Here is a 23,852-nt window from a genome sequence, read left to right on the forward strand (position 1 = left end):
ACAAGAATCTACACAAGAGATAATTTGGACCCATTTGGGGGGCCTGTATTGAATATTTTGATTAGATTTGGATCAAGCAAGTGTGCCATGCATTGTTTTTCATGAAAACCATGAGTTTTTTAACTTATTTGGATCTAATAAGCCAAACCGATTTTCATGGCAGGCGTAGTGTATTTCGGCCAATCTAGCATGGGCCCATTATTGTCGTAATTCAAGCTTAAGGTGGCGGCCCATCAATGGAGCGATTTACGATCATCCACTAAAGCGATTTAGGGGGCCGCACCCAATTTACATCAAAGCCCATCAAATGAACGGTTTGGATCGTTCTAGGGAGATTATTAGGGGGCATGGCTAATTTTGCACCATGGCTCATTCAACTGAACAGTTAAGATCATCTTTTAGAAACGATTTGCAGGGCGCAACCCATTTGCACCATAGTCCATTCAATGGACAGTTTGGATCATCCCATGTAAGAGATTTGCAGAGTGCAACCAATTAACGCGTTGTGACCTATAAAATGAACAGTTGGAATCGTTTTATGGAAATGACTTGGGGCTCACATTTATGTACATAACAGCCCATCACATGGACGGTTTATCATCCTATGAAGTGAGTGGCTGCTATGGCGTTTTTTAAATTTTAGTCCCAAAAGGGTTCGGTAAATATTGGTAGGCCCTCTTGTATTCTTCCTAATCAATCCTCTAGTGGGTAGTTTTTTGAAAGACACTAAATACCAAAGGCTAGCTATAAAAGATCTCAACAAATCACTTGGTCATTTTGGACCCTCTAGTGATTGGAAGAATTGGATTTGCTTCACATTGGGTATTCGGTCATGTAGTGGGGCCTACCATATAGTTTAAAAATTGAAGATTGGATCGTAGAAGAATAGAGCTTCGGCCAATATTGGAAGTTGCCAAAATTACAACGTGTTGAGTATGTTTGGTAGTTACCATTTGTTTCAAAAATGTGTAATTAGCAAGAACCTAAAATACACATTCGGTCTCATGGAGAGGAGTTGATGAACTTGTTTTAGATTTTAGGAGTTACACTCACTTTCTCCACAGGGAATTTTGGTATCTTCTCATTGATTTTGGACAAGGCCACACGAGCAGCCACTTTGGGCAGAAAGGGAATTCGTCCCTTATCCTTTCATAGCATTTATTATTTTAAATAAAAAACTCAAAGTTAGCATTAATTTGGAGATAAAAGTTGGAAGGTGGGTATTTAATAGGAAGAAAACGTGTCCAACTTAATATTTAGTAATTTCCAATTAAATTCCTTATTTTTGAGAAAAGCAAGTACAAGACATCCTTGGAAACATGAAAGTTGGAAACACATGTGGACATTTTCTAAAAAAGAAAGAAAAAGGAGAAAAAAAAAGAGAGATAACTATGAAAGAAATAAGAAGGATATCTACAAATATGGCTAGTATTCCAAGAGAATGAAAATGTGCTCTTCATAAAAGAAACCCGTTCAAATAAGCCTGTGAAAACTTGCTGAACGAGTGGCTGCTGTTTTTTTTCAAAAAAAAGAAAAGGGAAAAAAGGCAAACGCTTCTTCTCGAAGACACACAGAAAATCATCCTTCTCATTCTCTTTTCATTGTGGAAATTCTTGAGCTCTTCGGATCCTATTTCTTTCAGAAACATAGCTTCTTTGTTCTTCAGAATTTTTCTCCACCTTTTTCACAAGAGAGAACTTATTGGCAAAGCTATTGCTTTAATCGATATTCTCTTCGGTGGAAAAAATACTGTCCAGGTAAGTGTTCTTCATGTTACAATTCTTGCTTCTTCAATCTTTTCAAGACTTTAAATTTCAATTTTATGCTTCTAGACATGGTTTCATGAATTGGAATATTAAGTAAAATACATTGAGAAATATAGTTAGGATCTAAATAAGACACAACTTTGAATTCTAGAGTTGAGATACTACTGATCTCTTTTGGGCCAAACCAGTTTTTGACAAATCCAAAATCAATTCATGGAAAACAAGAAATTCAATGTCTAACATGTAAAATCTAATTTGTTCGAATCCACCAAACCCATCTCGTTTTATACTCAAAACTGATTTGTACCAGTTAAAAACGAGTTAATAAAAAAATAAGAGCAAGTGATATATCTGCCTTTCTTTTTCCCTTGGGACACCCCTCAAGCGTATTTATAATTATCACTTTCTCATGGCAAGGAGGGGTTGCTCGGGTACCAACAACAGGGGTGGTAATATCACTTTCAAAAGCAAGAAGATTTTTAATCAACAGAAGGAAACTAAGAAATTGATATCTGCACTCCCATGCCAATTTCAGTTTTCATAAAGCTTTATATTTTCTTTTTGGATTTTAATGATCCCAATTCCATGTGTCATTTCATTGTTCACAAGTGTCCAGCCCCATGCTAACTCCAGTTTTTATAAAGCTCATGTGTTATTTTCTCTAGAAAGAAAGGAGCCCATATGACTGTATTTTACTCCCATGCTTACTACTCGAATAAAACAAGAGGAATCATGTGCATGTCTTGGATAAATCCATATAATCACGTGTTACATTCTCAGTGCATACTGTTTGAACGAAACCCATAGGGTCGTATGATACACTCCCATGCATATTGTTTAAGAGTTAACCATAGGGCTGTTGACCCGAATTCATCAAGCCTAACGCCAACCCAACTCGAGTTAACCCAAATCTGAGCCAACCCGGTTCAGCCCCGACCTAATCTGGTTCAGCCCGGACCCAACCGGTCCAACCCAAACCGAGTCAACTCAATTCAACCCGATTCAGCCCCAACCCAACTCAAATCCTAAACCGAAGATAACGGTATCTCGACCAGGGGCCGAACCCCTTACCAGCACCCAAAAACCATTTCCTGCAACCAAACAGCACCCAGCAACCTATTTCCTGCAACCAAACAGTGTCTATAACCCATATCTTGCACCCTTCTCATTCCCCCCTTGCTCTTCTAAAGATCTCCTCTTGCATAATTTGTTATCACATGTTTATTTGCTTGTCTTTGCATGTTCTTTCATGTTTAGTTTAGCTATTTGCTTTTGCATAGTCACTTTCTGTTGTGTATTTAGGGATCGTATGTTTACATTGCTTGCTTTTGTTCTTTGTTTCTTGCTTTAATTAGAAATTGCATGCTTAGTAAGTTTGTTAAGTGTGGAACTCTCAAGAGAATTCGAAAACGTTAAAGAATCTAAGACATACATCAAAATGGAAAAATTCAGAATCTTAATCTTTAAACTTTAATTTCTAGGTTCAGGATTTAGGAGAATTTAGAAATTACACTCTAGGTTCCCCAAAAAAGAATTCTTGGAATTCAAAGTTCACAAAAATACTAAAAATGCAACTTAGGTCTATTGCATTAGTATTAGGAGCATATTACGTAGTCGAATCGATCTAATCCAACTCAAACCAAATCTCATCAATTTCTTAAAACGTCAAAAAAGTAGGCATGTAGTTGCATGTAAGATGCACTCCTGGCCCGCATGAGTATAAACTGTGAATGGCGAAAATAAATCAACTAAATCATCTAGGATTCCCTCAAATTAGATTTAGGAGAACTTTTTCATAGATTGAACCAAACTGAATCAGGAGAATCAAAAGATACACCTAAGAATCACATTGAAATTAGATCATCTATGATACATGTCCCGTAGTTTACACATCAAGAGAGTTTAAAAAAGTCTTTTAAAAGAAATTTAAATGAGTTAATCTTTGAAATTGAAGACCGGATTATTGGGCAATAATTTTGCATATGGTGGTAATTTGCCATACCTTCCATTCTCGTAATCAGGTAAAGAATCTAGACTTCTGGGATCGCAAACCATTGCAGTGTCACTTATGGGTCCTATGTCCCTTACCTAGGTGGTGGCATGATCATACTCTTTTGCGTGTGTGGGACCCGATCCCGCGAGAGGGGTGGTGGCGCGCCGCCACGCTCTCTTCTCTTGGTCTCTCGTACCCACGCGATTGGCGTGTGCCTTTTATTATTAATTTTAATTCGTCTTTTATGTGAACTTGGGATCACTAAGGCAATCCGAATTCCACACAAAAGAGACTGACAGAGTCGCCACCTAGATGTGGGATCTAGGACCCATAATTAACCAGAAATCTAGACTCGCTACCTGGTTACAAGAATGGAAGGTATGGGGATTTATCCACCACATGCACCATTCCTGCCCGATAATCGGTCTTCAATTCCAAAAGTTAACTCTTTTAAATTCATTTTTAATGGCTCATTCAACTCTCTGTTAATGTGCTATCTATGTGACATGCATCCTATGATCTAATTTCAATGTGAATCCTAAATGTGTATCTTGATTTCTTAATTGGTTTGGATTCAATCTAAGTGAAAGTTCTCCTAAAATTCTAATTTCATGGAAAATCCTAAGTGATTTGATTGTTTCAACAGTTTTAAAAGTGATTAGCCCGAGTCCTCAGATGGTCTGGTATTCATCCAAAGAAGCCTACGTATCCCCGCCTCCACGAGAATCAAGGCAACGTAGTTCTTCGCGCCTATTCTAAGTTATGATGCCTAAGACACCTAGCCCTCTATCCTAAACTCGATCTAAAAGACCGGACCAATTATTAAAGTTTATTGTACGATTATTTAAATTCCAGTGAATTGTGAATTTTAGGACACCCTATATGCCCTAACTAAATGCAGATTAGCCCTACGCTGATGCAGGTGGTTCTTACAACCTATGTGTGACTAGGCTGTATTTCCTAAGGAAAACCAAGGGTGGACTAGCGTATCCTACTCTAGTCATCACTCGGCGATGTGGATCGCCAACTGACCGGACGGAGGCGCTCCTATAACTCTAGGACAGACCTCTAACTCTAAAACAAGCACACAGCAAACAATCAATCAAACAACCTATCAAAAGAAAAACCCTAACTCTAAAATTCTCTATCGAGGAGAAACTCCTAACTCTAGAGGAAGGTCTTTTGAAAAACAATATTTTAAAGGTTTTTGAAGAAGGTTTAAAACGTTTATTTACAAAAAAAGTTTGGCTGGACTTGGGATGTAAATCCCAAGCTGCACTACGTACCTCGGAAGAGGATCAAGCCAACGTAGTTCGAAAATCGAACTCGCCTAATACGCTTCTAAAAGAAACACTCAACACTTTAGATTTTTTTTAAGGTTTTTGATGTTTTCAAATGTTTTTTTGAGTTTTAAATTTCTAATGTTTTTGGATTTTATAGCTTTTCCAATGCTCAGGACCTTAAAATATTTTTAATCTTAAAGGGAACACGCAAGTAATACCACAAACTAGGGCAAAGCCCTAAAGCAAAAGGGGAAACCCCGAATAAGCAACTAGCGTCTCAAAGAGACAAACCACAACAAGAAAGATAGCGTCCCAAGAAGAGAGAAAATGGTCCAAGATCCTAAGCAAGCAAAGCTCTAATAAGACTGAGTTAGCCTCTAATCAAAAGCGAAGTAATCAACAACTCTAAAGGAGAAACTCCGAACTAACAACACTAAAGAGGGGAACAAATGAGTCAGAGACTCTCTAATACTACAACTTAGAGGAGGAATGAGTCAAAGACTCCCAAATAACGCCAACAGAAGAACCAATGAGTCAAAGACTTCCTAGTAGTACAACAAAAGAACGAATGAGTCAAAGACTCTCTAAAAGAAATGGAAACATGAGTCAAAGACTCCAATAACACCAACTAAAGGATAGATGAGTCAAAGACTCTCTAAAAGAAAAGGAAACACGAATTTGCACATTTGGCAGAGGTAAAACACCCAGCCGGGCCGGACAGCTACCTAGCCCTAGGGTGCAACAAATGTGCAACCCAATACCCATAAGGGTAGGGGTATGAAGCCAAGCCGAGTATGGTGTTCTCCCAAAACCAAACGGCGCACAAAGAGGACTAACGAGAGAATGAGACCGGGCGGGTCTCCCAAACAAACACAAAGATGGGCTCCAAGTAACCTTATCATTGCCCTTGCAAGGGGGAAGCAAGGCTAAGACAACTAATTGACCAAATTGGTCTCTAATTAACAGAGGCACAAATTGAGGTGCAACCTCAGAGAGGATTCTACAAATGAGGCAAAGCAGACCTTCTTAAGGAATTAAGATGTGACAGAATTTAAGGTCCTTTAGAGATTTTAAGATGATTTTCAATTAATTTCGGATTTTCAATGAATTTTATCAATTTTAATCATATGAGTGATTTTACAAGTGAAGTTGTTGCAAACGAACTCAAAATGAGTTGAAACTTCTCCAGCAACAAGATATGATGAGATGTAACTTACTGGAATATTTTTATAGATTATTACATTAAACTCATATTTAATTTGGATTTAAAAATTAATTGACCAGATTGCAAAAATAACACAGAAACTACTAGAAATAGAAATCTAAATTCCATGAAATTTCTACAGTAGTAAGATATAAGTGAAAATAGCATGCTGTGAGATTTTCATGAATTTAGAAAACTATTTACTATCAGTTTCGGATTTTTCAAATGTCAAACCAGATTATGAATTAAGACTACAGCTCATATGAAACAAGATCAAAATCACTTGAAACTTTTACAGAAGCAAGAAGTATAGAATTTAAGACTACTGTAAAAATTTGGAGAATTGAATCTGTGATTTGACATCAGTAACAATTCTCCCAAAATCTGATAATTTTCAAAGAATGCGTAAAATAATATACCAAACAAAATCCAAAAATGCTCACAAATTCATGGTAGAATGTATCATTATCATATTATTTTCCCACGAAATTTCATTATTTTTGGAATCTGTTTAGTATATCTTTTAGTTTTCTTCGTTAAAAATCATACAAAAATCCGAAAATATACCAAATAATTCTAAACAATTCCGAGAACGGTGTACCTACCTGTGATCGAAATCCTCGCCGAATCCGAGAGCCGAAAAACTCGAAAATTCCGCCTCCGTGCGATCGCTTCCGCTTTCTTTCTCTTTTTGCTTCTTTTTTGTTTCTTTTTCTTCTTTTCTTGTTTCTTTTCTTTTTTTTTCTTTTCAACCCCTCATAGCAACTTTGTTAGAACACATGATAGAAGAGAAATGAGTTCTTCCCTCTTACTCACCCTCATTGAACCATTTATAGCAAAGGAATGGGAGGGTGGTGGCCACCATTGTGGACTTATTCCATGGTAGGTGGCCACCATTGTGGACATATTCCATGGTAGGTGGCCACCATTGTGGACATTGAATTTTGACATGTGTGTGGCCCCATGCATGTTTTTTAAAGTTCTTTTGAGTAGGTAAAAGATAACCCAAATGGGTCCCATATGTGACCAAATTCCCAATTGTGCATAAAATCATATGCCCCACTCCAAAGTATGATCGGAACCGTTCATTTGATGGGCGACAATGTGATTTAATTTGTGCTCCGCTAATCAATCCTATGGGCTGATCCAAGCCATCCAATAGATCAAAATGTGAATATGTTACCCCATTTTTAAATCACTCCTATTTGATGATCCGAACCGTCCATTTGATGGGCGACAATTGATGATCTTGACCGTTCAAATAGTGGGCTGCGATGTGATTTAATTTGTGCTCCACTAATCAATCCTATGGGCTGATCCAAACCATCCAATAGATCAAAATGTGAATATGTTACCCCATTTTTAAATCATTCCCATTTGATGATCCGAACCGTCCATTTGATGGGCGACAATTGATGATCTTGACCGTTCAAATGGTGGGTCGCAATGTAAATTGGTTGTGCCCCCTTAAATCATTCCTCTATGACGATCCAGACCATCCAATTGATGGGTCCCCTACCTAAGTAGGTTGTGTCCTCCTAAATCATTTCAATGGGCTGATCCGAGTAACTCAACCTGATGATCGAAACAAAATTGGTTGTTAAAACGACTTCTCTGAGATCTTGACCGTTCTCTTGATGATCATCTTTAGGTGTTGGATCGAAGTAGGTTCAAAACTCATTTTTCACTAAAACAATGTGCGGGCCACCCTGTTTGATCCAAATCTAAACAAATGCTCAAGACGGGCCCATCAATCGGATCCAAATTCTCTCTTGTTCGGATTCTTGGGAATAATCTCTCTCAACACTTAACGGAAAAGTGTGAAACATGGCGGAAATGATTGAACGGGATTTCGCCCAAGCATAGCGAACTTGGGTCCGGTCAAAATGGGGTGTCTACAGATGCCCCTCTTTGGCAAAGCGTGTGTAACACGCGAATGGCAAAGCTGAACAGACGACACATTTTGACTGACCCGAAAGCAAAGCAAATTTTTGGGTTTTCAGTTTTAAAACGATATTCACAGAGATAAAACTCTACCAACAATAGGGAGATAGCCTCTCACCGACTCTTAACTCGGCAACGACAACTCAAAGAGATAGTCTCTCCCTAATACTCATGACTCAACTGTTTAAATCAATACGCAAAGACTCTATTAAAGCAAACACAAACATACTCTGTTAAAACAAAGCTTTTAAGAAAACGAACCCAATAAAATTACCTCAAAGAAAGCAGACCACTATCGATGCAGACGTAAATCAATCCTTCAAAGAATATCAAATCAAATTACTCAAAGAGTATGTAACACTCATAGAGTCTCAAATCAAACACTCAGAGAGCTTCAAACACATAGAAATCTTTATACTCAAAGAGCCTCAACCACCCGAAGAGTCTGTAACACTCAAAGGGTCTCAACTACTCAAAGAGTCTCAAACACATGCAAAAACCTTTATACTCGAAAGAGTCTCAACTACATAGAGAAACCTTTATACTCAAAGAGCCTCAACTACCCGAAGAGTCTGTAACACTCAAAGGGTCTCAACTACTCAAATAGTCTCAAACACATCAAAGAAACTATTTATACTCAAAGAGTCTCAACTACCCGAAGAGTCTGTAACACTCAAAGGGTCTCAACTACTCAAAGAGTCTCAAACCAACATAAAACATTTATACTCAAGGAGTCTCAACTACCCGAAGAGTCTATAACACTCAAAGGGTCTCAACTACTCAAAGAGTCTCAAATCAACACAAAAACATTTATACTCAAAGAGTCTCAACTACCCGAAGAGTCTGTAACACTCAAAGGGTCTCAACTACTCAAAGAGTCTCAAATACACACAAAAAACCTTTATACTCAAAAAGTCTCAACTACCCGAAGAGTCTGTAACACTCAAAGGGTCTTAACTACTCAAAGAGTCTTAAACCGACACGAAAATATTTATACTCAAAGAGTCTCAACTACCCGAAGAGTCTGTAACACTCAAAGGGTCTCAACTACTCAAAGAGTCTCAAACCAACACAAAAACATTTATACTCAAAGAGTCTCAACTACCCGAAGAGTCTGTAACACTCAAAGGGTCTCAACTACTCAAAGAGTCTTAAATACACCAAAAAAACATTTATACTCAAAGAGTCTCAACTTCCCGAAGAGTCTGTAACACTCAAAGGGTCTCAACTACTCAAAGAGTCTCAAATTACAACATAAAAACATTTATACTCAAAGAGTCTCAACTACCCGAAGAGTCTGTAACACTCAAAGGGTCTCAACTACTCAAAGAGTCTCAAATTAACACAAAAACGTTTATACTCAAAGAGTCTCAACTACCCGAAGAGTCTGTAACACTCAAAGGGTCTCAACTACTCAAAGAGTCTCAAAACAAATCAAAACATTTATACTCAGAGAGTCTCAATTACCCGAAGAGTCTGTAACACTCAAAGGGCCTTAACTACTCAAAGAGTCTCAAATCAACACAAAATTTTTATCGATCTTATATCGAGTTCATTGATAGCATAGCTATCTCCTGCTGAGAATAAATTGGAGTGCATGATCTTTGCTGAAAGCAAAACTCAAGTAGATTGATGAGATTTTTAGGTGCTGACTCTCTTTAACAGATGAAAAGCATTCTAATGAGGTTTGAAGGATGCAGGAGTAGATTATATACCCCGCTGGGAATTGAAGTTTATGAAACTTTGACTCCAAAAGAAACAACTTGATCAAGGGAATTCAACTCAAAGAGTATGTTCAAGCTTCTCTGGTTTCTATTTGCTAAGAATAGATATCCCAGTTATCATTGTGTAATATCTTTTATGACGCAAGTCATAAAAGATGCCCCTAGTATGATGTGCTTCCATGACAAGGTTTTAAGAAAGCAGAACCAAGGTAAGTAGGAAAAATTTGAGTTTGCATGGGTTCTTTCTTTGGTATAATGGTAAGACCACCTTCACAAAGGCTGAACGTAAGAGTTCTTCATTTTGCTCAGTGCTTGAGGCTTTGATGTTTCAGGCAGGTCTGAATAACAAATCTCTTGCCCTTCTTTGATTCTTAAACCAGGATCTACTCTAGATTTTTCTTTACATTTCGGAAGGTGTACACCCATTCTCTCCAGTGCCAAACACTTTTGATTCTAAAAGAAAACAATGAGAAACAAGGAACAAACTCCTGAGGACTCTTTCAAAGAAGACTTACAATATTCATGGGACTTGACTAAATTTTGATTCACTCTTAAATCAAATGTGTTATTTTTAAATGGTAAGGTCAGCCACTCTTAGAGTAGTCTCAAAAACCATGCCAAAAGGCTCTAGTTTCCTCCATCAGGACATCCGTCATGGTTATACCCCTTCGGATTGCTCGGTTTTAATGCCCCTAGTTTAAAAAGGTGTCAAAGTAAGCCTTGCTGACACTATTCGGATTCCAGGATCCTGCCCTATAGAGGTTGCTTCTCAGTCTCATTGATTTGTCTTTTCGGAAGAAGTCAAAATTAATGTCTTCCAAGTTTTCAGTCTAAAAGACCACTTATCTCAACTTTTGCTTTCCAAGCTTTCAGTCTAAAAGACTACTTATCTCAATTTTTGCTTGTACTCAAACTTAGGAATTCTACGTAACTGAGGAACTCCTTCTGCTTCTATTCAACTCAACTTTTCATGGGAAGTATTTGCCTCTGACTAGATTGTCTCTTCAAGTTTTCAATCCAGCATACCACTACCCTTACTTTCTGATAAGTCAATCATTTTGCTTGCTGACTTAGCAAGAAAAAACGACTTTCACCTTTCTCTAGGCCGCCCTTTCGGGTTTTCAACCTAGCGGATCTTCAGACTCTCATTCTTTTCTTTCTGTTTTTCTTTTCATTCGCCTCGAACCTTTACTTGTTTCACCAGAAGGACTTTCTAGGTGGGCTCGGGTTCAAAAGGGTTGAATACCTAAGGTTCTAAGGATTTGGACCGAATCTGGTCTAGCCAGACTACCTACGTACCCCAAAAATGGAGGATCAGGTCCGCGTAGTTCGCTTAAGGATTTTTCAAAGAATGGTTTAGCATTTAGCTTCAAAATTTTGAAAAGGGATTTTATCCCAAGGTTTGACCGAACCTGAATTAATCAAGTTGCCTACGTACCCCTGAAGAAATGGGGATCAGGTCCGACGTAGTTCGGGTGCATAAATGCCCCGGATTTATAATGTGTTTGAAAAGAAACATTGGCTTTAAATTGTTGGCCCAAAGGGTTCTCAAAAGGATTTTAGGATTTTGGCTATTAAGGCTCAAATGTCCAATGATGGCCTCCTGATGTATATGATGTACAAGCTCTTGAATGCTGAGGTTCAAAGACTTAGAATTTTTTTTTTTATCGAGGAGTCTGGCGGTTTTCTGGCAAAACTTCAACCACTGTGCTCCACTCTCATCTCAAAGATCTTGGATTTATGCTCAAGATTCCACAACTCCTTGTCCGAAAATCTTCTCTCAGTATTTCATCAGCTCCACAGGATGTCTGATGCTTATCTCTTTAAAATTTTACTCTTCAACTGGGATCAGAGTCGACGTAGTTCGGTTAAGGATTTTTCAAAGAATGGTTTAGCATTTAGCTTCAAAATTTTGAAAAGGGATTTTATCCCAAGGTTTGACCGAACCTGAATTAATCAAGTTGCCTACGTACCCCTGAAGAAATGGGGATCAGGTCCGACGTAGTTCGGGTGCATAAATGCCCCGGATTTATAATGTGTTTGAAAAGGGTTCTCAAAAGGATTTTAAAACGTTGGATTTTGGCTATTAAGGCTCAAACGTCCAATGATGGCCTCCTGATGTATTTGATGTACAAGCTCTTTTGTTTAAGGTTCAAAGCCTTTGAAAAATTTTATTCGAGGAGTCTGGCGGTTTTCTGGCAAAACTTCAACCACTGTGCTTCACTCCCATCTTGCCTTGAAATCATAATGAAAATACACAGCCCAATTTTTCTTTTAGGGCTCAAATCTATGACTTCATTTCGAGAAAGTCTTCTCTCACTTCTTCATCAGCTCCACAGGATATCTGATGCTTATCTCTTTAAAATTGTACTCTTCAACTGGATGTCTAAAGCAGATGAAGTCTTGCTTTGCTCAACGACAGGGCATTCCCCTGGTTTATCCTTATAGGATCAAGCAAGACTACCTCAAACCCCTCTAAACAGGTTTATCAATTCTTTGCGCTCCTTAGGAGATAAAGTTTTTCCAATCCATTTCTCCCGAGTTTCGAATTTCGATACCACTATCAATGGCTTCGATTTCTTCTTCAAGTGGCTATGCTCGACGCTCTTCCTCTCGTTTGACCATCTTTCAAATCTCGAGGGGAATTTCGTCTGCATTCTCATCCGAGAAGGGGGTCTTGTAGTTGTTTTAAACATTTAATCCAAGAGTGAATCATAAAAAATTGAAGATACAGACTCAAATGCTTTATTGAATTGAAATACTTTGAAGTACATAGATGACTTTGAACGCGCCTCAGTAGGCTCTACATTGAATTTAATCAAAAAGCTAAACACCGACTCTGAACGAGAAAGACTGATTGACATGACACATTTTCTTTTCTTTTTTTAACATCAACATAACTGAACTTTTCCAACTTCGAGAGAAGAAAGTTGATGTACACTCAATGAAAGACAAATCTAAAGACACAGGACACTTCTTCAAAGGTAGTGAACCGGCACTGAAAGTTTATAGGTGATACACCTTTCTTCATGATAATGATAATTACAAAGTTCGATCCTGAAGTAGGAATCCCAGAAAAGGCAACTCCACAAGGTCTAGTTTAAATGGGGCAACAAAAGGCTTATGCTGACAATGTGGGTAAAGCAATAGACTGATGTATCGAATGAATTCAGAAATGGTCAGTCTTTTGGAAGAAGGGCTTTTTGTTGAACACAGACTTTTGACTTAGAAGCAATCACACTATCTCAATAGTCATGGGATAAAAATTCTAAACAAATAGAGAAAAGAGTAATCTTGACATACATCAACGGGTATGTTAATTTTGGAAAGAATCCTCAATCTATTCCTTAAGATGTTCTTTGGGTATAACCGTTCTTCTTTTGTGAATGAAAGAGTCAGGAACGATAAACATCCCTAATCAAAATAAGTTTCGATCTCAGCAACGATCATGCACTCAAAGAATACAGGTAAGATCAAACTTTTCCATCAATGATTTCGATATGATCCAAGGGTAAAAGATATATGATAGGTAAACATTGATCAATGAAAAATCAATGGCTCAGATAATAGACCATGGCCATAAGAATGACAAAAGTAGAGTCAAGGGCCAGATCTAAAATCTGAATGATGGATATCAACAACTGTAGATCAATATGATTAGATCAAGATGAGATGAGATAGCATAAGATTGCTTTCAACGGATGGATCATGAATGACTAATCCTATGAGATCTTTGGAAATGAATGGGATTTACATCCTAACCCCAAAGGAAAAGTTTTTTTTAATCTTCGCACATTTTATCAGTGTTACCTGAAGGCATCAATCCTAACCCTAATCCAGCGGAGTGGAGAGAGGATCTCGACTCATGACTTTGTTTGTGTACCTATGACCGATCGTAGCCATTGGAAGATGAACTACGGCCTAATCTAGACACAAATGGGTAGGATATCCTAAACTAGGCTCACACACGTGATGCACATGTGTTCGTATACTACATGCATGTGTGGGTTAATCTAGGGGTAAGGCCAAGAGTTCCCTTAGCGCGAATCCATGTTCGATATACTGTACCAGTGTCCGGCGTATCAGTACGTGAACAAGAGATCCGTTTACGTACCATAAAGGTACTAGGCTAAGGGTGGAATGCTTCTCTAGCACAGAGGCACCAGGTGATGAAATCCCAGTCAACCATGCTAGATAACACTCCGGGTTCCTAAAATAGGACGTGTGTGCATGTGAGATGCAGGGGTTTAGATGAAAGTGATGTAAGTGTGTGCAATAAGTTCGCGCAATCTATGATGCCTTCAGGTTTTGTTAGATTAAGTTTGAGTAAATGTGATGAGAAAATAAAGCATACAAAGTAATCTAACAAGCATAAAAGAGATAGAGTTTTCATGAGCCGGTTGAAATAGATTCAAATGAGTTATCCTTTGGAATTGTAATGAAGTTAGGTTGTCCCCAGCAGAGTCGCCAGTCTGTGGGACCCGATCCCGCGAGAGGGGTGGTGGCGCGAGCCGCCACGCACTATCTCTTGGTCTCTCGTACCCACGCGATTGGCGTGTGCCTTTCATTATTGATTTTAATTCGTCTTTTATGTGAACTTGGGATCACTAAGGCAATCCGAATTCCACACAAAAGAGACTGACAGAGTCGCCACCTAGATGTGGGATCTAGGACCCATAATTAACCAGAAATCTAGACTCGCTACCTGGTTACAAGAATGGAAGGTATGGGGATTTATCCACCACATGCACCATTCCTGCCCGATAATCGGTCTTCAATTCCAAAAGTTAACTCTTTTAAATTCATTTTAAATGGCTCATTCAACTCTCTGTTAATGTGCGAACTATGTGACATGCATCCTATGATCTAATTTCAATGTGAATCCTAAATGTGTATCTTGATTTCTTAATTGGTTTGGATTCAATCTAAGTGAAAGTTCTCCTAAAATTCTAATTTCATGGAAAATCCTAAGTGATTTGATTGTTTCAACAGTTTTAAAAGTGATTAGCCCGAGTCCTCAGATGGTCTGGTATTCATCCAAAGAAGCCTACGTATCCCCGCCTCCACGAGAATCAAGGCAACGTAGTTCTTCGCGCCTATTCTAAGCTAGGATGCCTAAGACACCTAGACTTCTATCCTAGACTCGATCTAAAAGACCGAACCGGTTATTAAAGTTTCTTGTACGATTATTTAAATTTCAGTGAATTGTGGATTTTATGACACCCTATATGCCCTAACTAAATGCAGATTAGCCCTAAGCTAATGCAGGTGGTTCTTACAACCTATGTGTGACTAGGCTGTATTTCCTACGGAAAACCAAGGGTGGACTAGCGTATCCTACTCTAGTCATCACTCGGCGATATGGATCGCCGACTGACCGGACGGAGGCGCTCCTATAACTCTAGGACAGACCTCTAACTCTAAAACAAGCACACAGCAAACAATCAATCAAACAACCTATCAAAAGAAAAACCCTAACTCTAAAATTCTCTATCGAGGAGAAACTCCTAACTCTAGAGGAAGGTCTTTTGAAAACTATATTTTAAAGGTTTTTGAAGAAGGTTTAAAACGTTTATTTACAAAAAAGGTTTGGCTGGACTTGGGATGTAAATCCCAAGCTGCACTACGTACCTCGGAAGAGGATCAAGCCAACGTAGTTCGAATATCGAACTCGCCTAATACGCTTCTAAAAGAAACACTCAACACTTTAGATTTTTTTTAAGGTTTTTGATGTTTTCAAATGTTTTTTGAGTTTTAAATTTCTAATGTTTTTGGATTTTATAGCTTTTCCAATGCTCAGGACCTTAAAATATTTTTAATCTTAAAGGGAACACGCAAGTAATACCACAAACTAGGGCAAAGCCCTAAAGCAAAAGGGGAAATCCCGAATAAGCAACTAGCGTCTCAAAGAGACAAACCACAACAAGAAAGATAGCGTCCCAAGAAGAGAGAAAATGGTCCAAGATCCTAAGCAAGCAAAGCTCTAATAAGACTGAGTTAGCCTCTAATCAAAAGCGAAGTAATCAACAACTCTAAAGGAGAAACTCCGAACTAACAACACTAAAGAGGGGAACAAATGAGTCAGAGACTCTCTAATACTACAACTTAGAGGAGGAATGAGTCAAAGACTCCCAAATAACGCCAACAGAAGAACCAATGAGTCAAAGACTTCCTAGTAGTACAACAAAAGAACGAATGAGTCAAAGACTCTCTAAAAGAAATGGAAACATGAGTCAAAGACTCCAATAACACCAACTAAAGGATAGATGAGTCAAAGACTCTCTAAAAGAAAAGGAAACACGAATTTGCACATTTGGCAGAGGTAAAACACCCAGCCGGGCCGGACAGCTACCTAGCCCTAGGGTGCAACAAATGTGCAACCCAATACCCATAAGGGTAGGGGTATGAAGCCAAGCCGAGTAGGGCGTTCTTCCAAAACCAAACGGCGCACAAAGAGGACTAACGAGAGAATGAGACCGGGCGGGTCTCCCAAACACACACAAAGATGAAGGTGCTTTAGAGATTTTAAGATGATTTTCACTTAATTTTTATTTTTTTAATGGATTTTACCAATTTTTAACCATATGAGTGATTTTACAAGTGAAGCTGTTGCAAACGAACTCGAAATGAGTTGAAACTTCTCCACCAACAAGATATGATGAGATGTAATTTACTGGAAGATTTTTACAGATTTTTACATTAAACTCATATTTAATATGGATTTAAAAATTAATTAACCAGATTGCAAAAATAACACATAAACTACTAGAAATAGATATCTAAATTCCATGAAATTTCTACAGTAGTAAGAGATAAGTGAAAATAGCATGCTGTGAGATTTCCATGAATTTAGAAAACTATTTACTATCAGTTTCGGATTTTTCAAATTTCAAACCAGATTATGAATTAACACTACAGCTCATATGAAACAAGATCCAAATCACTTGAAACTTTTACAGAAGCAAGAAGTATAGAATTTAAGACTACTGTAAAAATTTGGAGAATTGTATCTGTGATTTGACATCAGTAGCAATTCTCCCAAAATCTGATAATTTTCAAAGAAGGCGTAAAATAATATACCAAACAAAATCCAAAAATGCTCACAAATTCATGGTAGAATGTATCATTATCATATTATTTTCCCACGAAATTTCATTATTTTTGGAATCTGTTTAGTATATCGTTTAGTTTTCTTTGTTAAAAATCATGCAAAAATCCGAAAATATACCAAATAATTCTAAAAAAAATTCCGAGAACGGTGTACCTACCTGTGATCGAAATCCTCGCCGAATCCGAGAGCCGAAAAACTCAAAAATTCCGCCTCCGTGCGATCGCTTCCGCTTTCTTTCTCTTTTTGCTTCTTTTTTGTTTCTTTTTCTTCTTTTCTTGTTTCTTTTTCTTTTTTTTTCTTTTCAACCCCTCATAGCAACTTTGTTAGAACACATGATAGAAGAGAAATGAGTTCTCCCTCCTTCTTACTCACCCTCATTGAACCATTTATAGCAAAGGAATGGGAGGGTGGTGGCCACCATTGTGGACTTATTCCATGGTAGGTGGCCACCATTGTGGACATATTCCATGGTAGGTGGCCACCATTGTGGACATTGAATTTTGACATGTGTGTGGCCCCATGCATGTTTTTTAAAGTCCTTTTGAGTAGGTAAAAGATAATCCAAATGGGTCCCATATGTGACCAAATTCCCAATTGTGCATAAAATCATATGCCCCACTCCAAAGTATGATCGGAACCGTTCATTTGATGGGCGACAATGTGATTTAATTTGTGCTCCGCTAATCAATCCTATGGGCTGATCCAAGCCATCCAATAGATCAAAATGTGAATATGTTACCCCATTTTTAAATCACTCCCATTTGATGATCCGAACCGTCCATTTGATGGGCGACAATTGATGATCTTGACCGTTCAAATAGTGGGCTGCGATGTGATTTAATTTGTGCTCCACTAATCAATCCTATGGGCTGATCCAAACCATCCAATAGATCAAAATGTGAATATGTTACCCCATTTTTAAATCACTCCCATTTGATGATCCGAACCGTCCATTTGATGGGCGACAATTGATGATCTTGACCGTTCAAATGGTGGGTCGCAATGTAAATTGGTTGTGCCCCCTTAAATCATTCCTCTATGACGATCCAGACCATCCAATTGATGGGTCCCCTACCTAAGTAGGTTGTGTCCTCCTAAATCATTTCAATGGGCTGATCCGAGTAACTCAATGGGGATAAATCCCCAGCAGAGTCGCCAGTCTGTGGGACCCGATCCCGCGAGAGGGGTGGTGGCGCGCCGCCACGCTCTCTTCTCTTGGTCTCTCGTACCCACGCGATTGGCGTGTGCCTTTTATTATTAATTTTAATTCGTCTTTTATGTGAACTTGGGATCACTAAGGCAATCCGAATTCCACACAAAAGAGACTGACAGAGTCGCCACCTAGATGTGGGATCTAGGACCCATAATTAACCAGAAATCTAGACTCGCTACCTGGTTACAAGAATGGAAGGTATGGGGATTTATCCACCACATGCACCATTCCTGCCCGATAATCGGTCTTCAATTCCAAAAGTTAACTCTTTTAAATTCATTTTTAATGGCTCATTCAACTCTCTGTTAATGTGCTATCTATGTGACATGCATCCTATGATCTAATTTCAATGTGAATCCTAAATGTGTATCTTGATTTCTTAATTGGTTTGGATTCAATCTAAGTGAAAGTTCTCCTAAAATTCTAATTTCATGGAAAATCCTAAGTGATTTGATTGTTTCAACAGTTTTAAAAGTGATTAGCCCGAGTCCTCAGATGGTCTGGTATTCATCCAAAGAAGCCTACGTATCCCCGCCTCCACGAGAATCAAGGCAACGTAGTTCTTCGCGCCTATTCTAAGTTATGATGCCTAAGACACCTAGCCCTCTATCCTAAACTCGATCTAAAAGACCGGACCAATTATTAAAGTTTATTGTACGATTATTTAAATTCCAGTGAATTGTGAATTTTAGGACACCCTATATGCCCTAACTAAATGCAGATTAGCCCTACGCTGATGCAGGTGGTTCTTACAACCTATGTGTGACTAGGCTGTATTTCCTAAGGAAAACCAAGGGTGGACTAGCGTATCCTACTCTAGTCATCACTCGGCGATGTGGATCGCCAACTGACCGGACGGAGGCGCTCCTATAACTCTAGGACAGACCTCTAACTCTAAAACAAGCACACAGCAAACAATCAATCAAACAACCTATCAAAAGAAAAACCCTAACTCTAAAATTCTCTATCGAGGAGAAACTCCTAACTCTAGAGGAAGGTCTTTTGAAAAACAATATTTTAAAGGTTTTTGAAGAAGGTTTAAAACGTTTATTTACAAAAAAAGTTTGGCTGGACTTGGGATGTAAATCCCAAGCTGCACTACGTACCTCGGAAGAGGATCAAGCCAACGTAGTTCGAAAATCGAACTCGCCTAATACGCTTCTAAAAGAAACACTCAACACTTTAGATTTTTTTTAAGGTTTTTGATGTTTTCAAATGTTTTTTTGAGTTTTAAATTTCTAATGTTTTTGGATTTTATAGCTTTTCCAATGCTCAGGACCTTAAAATATTTTTAATCTTAAAGGGAACACGCAAGTAATACCACAAACTAGGGCAAAGCCCTAAAGCAAAAGGGGAAACCCCGAATAAGCAACTAGCGTCTCAAAGAGACAAACCACAACAAGAAAGATAGCGTCCCAAGAAGAGAGAAAATGGTCCAAGATCCTAAGCAAGCAAAGCTCTAATAAGACTGAGTTAGCCTCTAATCAAAAGCGAAGTAATCAACAACTCTAAAGGAGAAACTCCGAACTAACAACACTAAAGAGGGGAACAAATGAGTCAGAGACTCTCTAATACTACAACTTAGAGGAGGAATGAGTCAAAGACTCCCAAATAACGCCAACAGAAGAACCAATGAGTCAAAGACTTCCTAGTAGTACAACAAAAGAACGAATGAGTCAAAGACTCTCTAAAAGAAATGGAAACATGAGTCAAAGACTCCAATAACACCAACTAAAGGATAGATGAGTCAAAGACTCTCTAAAAGAAAAGGAAACACGAATTTGCACATTTGGCAGAGGTAAAACACCCAGCCGGGCCGGACAGCTACCTAGCCCTAGGGTGCAACAAATGTGCAACCCAATACCCATAAGGGTAGGGGTATGAAGCCAAGCCGAGTATGGTGTTCTCCCAAAACCAAACGGCGCACAAAGAGGACTAACGAGAGAATGAGACCGGGCGGGTCTCCCAAACAAACACAAAGATGGGCTCCAAGTAACCTTATCATTGCCCTTGCAAGGGGGAAGCAAGGCTAAGACAACTAATTGACCAAATTGGTCTCTAATTAACAGAGGCACAAATTGAGGTGCAACCTCAGAGAGGATTCTACAAATGAGGCAAAGCAGACCTTCTTAAGGAATTAAGATGTGACAGAATTTAAGGTCCTTTAGAGATTTTAAGATGATTTTCAATTAATTTCGGATTTTCAATGAATTTTATCAATTTTAATCATATGAGTGATTTTACAAGTGAAGTTGTTGCAAACGAACTCAAAATGAGTTGAAACTTCTCCAGCAACAAGATATGATGAGATGTAACTTACTGGAATATTTTTATAGATTATTACATTAAACTCATATTTAATTTGGATTTAAAAATTAATTGACCAGATTGCAAAAATAACACAGAAACTACTAGAAATAGAAATCTAAATTCCATGAAATTTCTACAGTAGTAAGATATAAGTGAAAATAGCATGCTGTGAGATTTTCATGAATTTAGAAAACTATTTACTATCAGTTTCGGATTTTTCAAATGTCAAACCAGATTATGAATTAAGACTACAGCTCATATGAAACAAGATCAAAATCACTTGAAACTTTTACAGAAGCAAGAAGTATAGAATTTAAGACTACTGTAAAAATTTGGAGAATTGAATCTGTGATTTGACATCAGTAACAATTCTCCCAAAATCTGATAATTTTCAAAGAATGCGTAAAATAATATACCAAACAAAATCCAAAAATGCTCACAAATTCATGGTAGAATGTATCATTATCATATTATTTTCCCACGAAATTTCATTATTTTTGGAATCTGTTTAGTATATCTTTTAGTTTTCTTCGTTAAAAATCATACAAAAATCCGAAAATATACCAAATAATTCTAAACAATTCCGAGAACGGTGTACCTACCTGTGATCGAAATCCTCGCCGAATCCGAGAGCCGAAAAACTCGAAAATTCCGCCTCCGTGCGATCGCTTCCGCTTTCTTTCTCTTTTTGCTTCTTTTTTGTTTCTTTTTCTTCTTTTCTTGTTTCTTTTCTTTTTTTTTCTTTTCAACCCCTCATAGCAACTTTGTTAGAACACATGATAGAAGAGAAATGAGTTCTTCCCTCTTACTCACCCTCATTGAACCATTTATAGCAAAGGAATGGGAGGGTGGTGGCCACCATTGTGGACTTATTCCATGGTAGGTGGCCACCATTGTGGACATATTCCATGGTAGGTGGCCACCATTGTGGACATTGAATTTTGACATGTGTGTGGCCCCATGCATGTTTTTTAAAGTTCTTTTGAGTAGGTAAAAGATAACCCAAATGGGTCCCATATGTGACCAAATTCCCAATTGTGCATAAAATCATATGCCCCACTCCAAAGTATGATCGGAACCGTTCATTTGATGGGCGACAATGTGATTTAATTTGTGCTCCGCTAATCAATCCTATGGGCTGATCCAAGCCATCCAATAGATCAAAATGTGAATATGTTACCCCATTTTTAAATCACTCCTATTTGATGATCCGAACCGTCCATTTGATGGGCGACAATTGATGATCTTGACCGTTCAAATAGTGGGCTGCGATGTGATTTAATTTGTGCTCCACTAATCAATCCTATGGGCTGATCCAAACCATCCAATAGATCAAAATGTGAATATGTTACCCCATTTTTAAATCATTCCCATTTGATGATCCGAACCGTCCATTTGATGGGCGACAATTGATGATCTTGACCGTTCAAATGGTGGGTCGCAATGTAAATTGGTTGTGCCCCCTTAAATCATTCCTCTATGACGATCCAGACCATCCAATTGATGGGTCCCCTACCTAAGTAGGTTGTGTCCTCCTAAATCATTTCAATGGGCTGATCCGAGTAACTCAACCTGATGATCGAAACAAAATTGGTTGTTAAAACGACTTCTCTGAGATCTTGACCGTTCTCTTGATGATCATCTTTAGGTGTTGGATCGAAGTAGGTTCAAAACTCATTTTTCACTAAAACAATGTGCGGGCCACCCTGTTTGATCCAAATCTAAACAAATGCTCAAGACGGGCCCATCAATCGGATCCAAATTCTCTCTTGTTCGGATTCTTGGGAATAATCTCTCTCAACACTTAACGGAAAAGTGTGAAACATGGCGGAAATGATTGAACGGGATTTCGCCCAAGCATAGCGAACTTGGGTCCGGTCAAAATGGGGTGTCTACAGCGTGAAATTTGGATTTCTTTTTTGATCCCAAGTTCACGAAAAATATGATTTATATCAATAATAAAAAGCACACGCTGCTCGCGTGGATACGAGACCAAGAGAGGCGGGTCGCACCCCTCTCGCGGGATTAGGTCCCACAGATTGGTGACTTTGCCGGGGACCACCTAACTTCATTAAAATTTCAAAGGATAACTCATTTGAATTTAATTTAAAATTCTCATCAAAACTAAATATTCTATGTTTGTTTTGCTATAGATAGATAAGGCATCATAAATTTCAAAAACTTGTTTGCACACACTATCATTACTTCATTCAAACCCTTGCATTTCATATGCACACACGTCCTATTTAGGAACATGGAGTGTTATCTAGCATGGTGGACTGAGAGGTCATGACCTAGTGCTTCTGTGTTAGAGAAACATTCCACCCTTAGCTCAGTACCTTTATGGTGCGTAAACGGATCATTTGATTCACGTACTACTATCCGGACACCGGTAGAGTATATCGAACGCGGATTCGCGCTAAGGAAAATCTTGGCCTTACCCCTAGATTACCCCACACTTGCATATAGTACGAAGTGCATCACATGTGTGATCCTAGATTAGGATATCCTACCCATTTGTATCTAGATTAGGCCGTAATCCATCTTCCAATGGCTGCGATCGATTTTAGGTACACAAACAAAGTCATGAGTCGAGATCATTTCTCCACTCCGCTAGATTAGGACTAGGATTTGATGCCTTCAGGTAACACCAGATAAAATGTAAAAAGAGAAAATAAAACTTTCCCTTTGAGATTAGGATATATATCTCATCTTTCCCAAGATCTCATAGGCTTGTCTCTCCTTGATATATCCCTAAAATCAATCATGCGCAATCTCGCCAAAATTATTTGATCATAAATTGTGATCTCTCTCCTAATGGTCTAGCCATATCCATATCCTTCCTCATTACTTCTTGATCCCATCATTTTTAAATCTAACAAATTCATGCTCATTCAATTTCATAATTCTCCGATTATGTAAATTCCCTCCCTCATTTAGTTCTATCATTCTCAATCATTACATTCCATCATTCTTAGTCTTAGGTAATCCCAATTTGTCCAATCTTTATCATTAGCTTAGGCTAGGAAAATCAATTTCTTAAGGTATATAGTCTTTCTCATAAATGGTTACCTTCATTGTCATCCATTTGGTCTTCATTTTGTGAGTCTTTGTTTAAGTCTCATTCTCTGCGTCACTTGGTACTTATTTATCTCTCATTATAGGTCATGCGTCCTATAGCTTAAGATCTCTCTAAGCTATTTCATAGGGTTTTCATCCTCGGTCATTTAGCCTAGATCATCTTTCTCTTAGGATCATAGCATCTCTAGTTTAGGGACAGTCCCTTCTTACTCTAAGGGTGACC

The 23,852-nt window shown here is 38.3% G+C and overlaps 1 long non-coding RNA gene across 1 annotated transcript in view; it reads left to right on the forward strand.

Moving 5' to 3' along the window:
* The first annotated feature begins 1,304 nt into the window (after positions 1 to 1,304).
* The window catches only part of LOC143854566 (uncharacterized), a 43,386-nt gene continuing 20,838 nt past the window's right edge, over positions 1,305 to 23,852 (forward strand). The window contains exon 1 of the long non-coding RNA XR_013237546.1: positions 1,305 to 1,757. This is a non-coding gene — a long non-coding RNA (uncharacterized LOC143854566). The remainder of the gene's footprint in view (positions 1,758 to 23,852) is intronic.

This window comes from Tasmannia lanceolata, unplaced genomic scaffold (assembly GCF_043159265.1).
Source record: "Tasmannia lanceolata isolate RefF3 unplaced genomic scaffold, GAP_Taslan_0.1 ptg000020l, whole genome shotgun sequence".
NCBI classification, from domain to species: domain Eukaryota; kingdom Viridiplantae; phylum Streptophyta; class Magnoliopsida; order Canellales; family Winteraceae; genus Tasmannia; species Tasmannia lanceolata.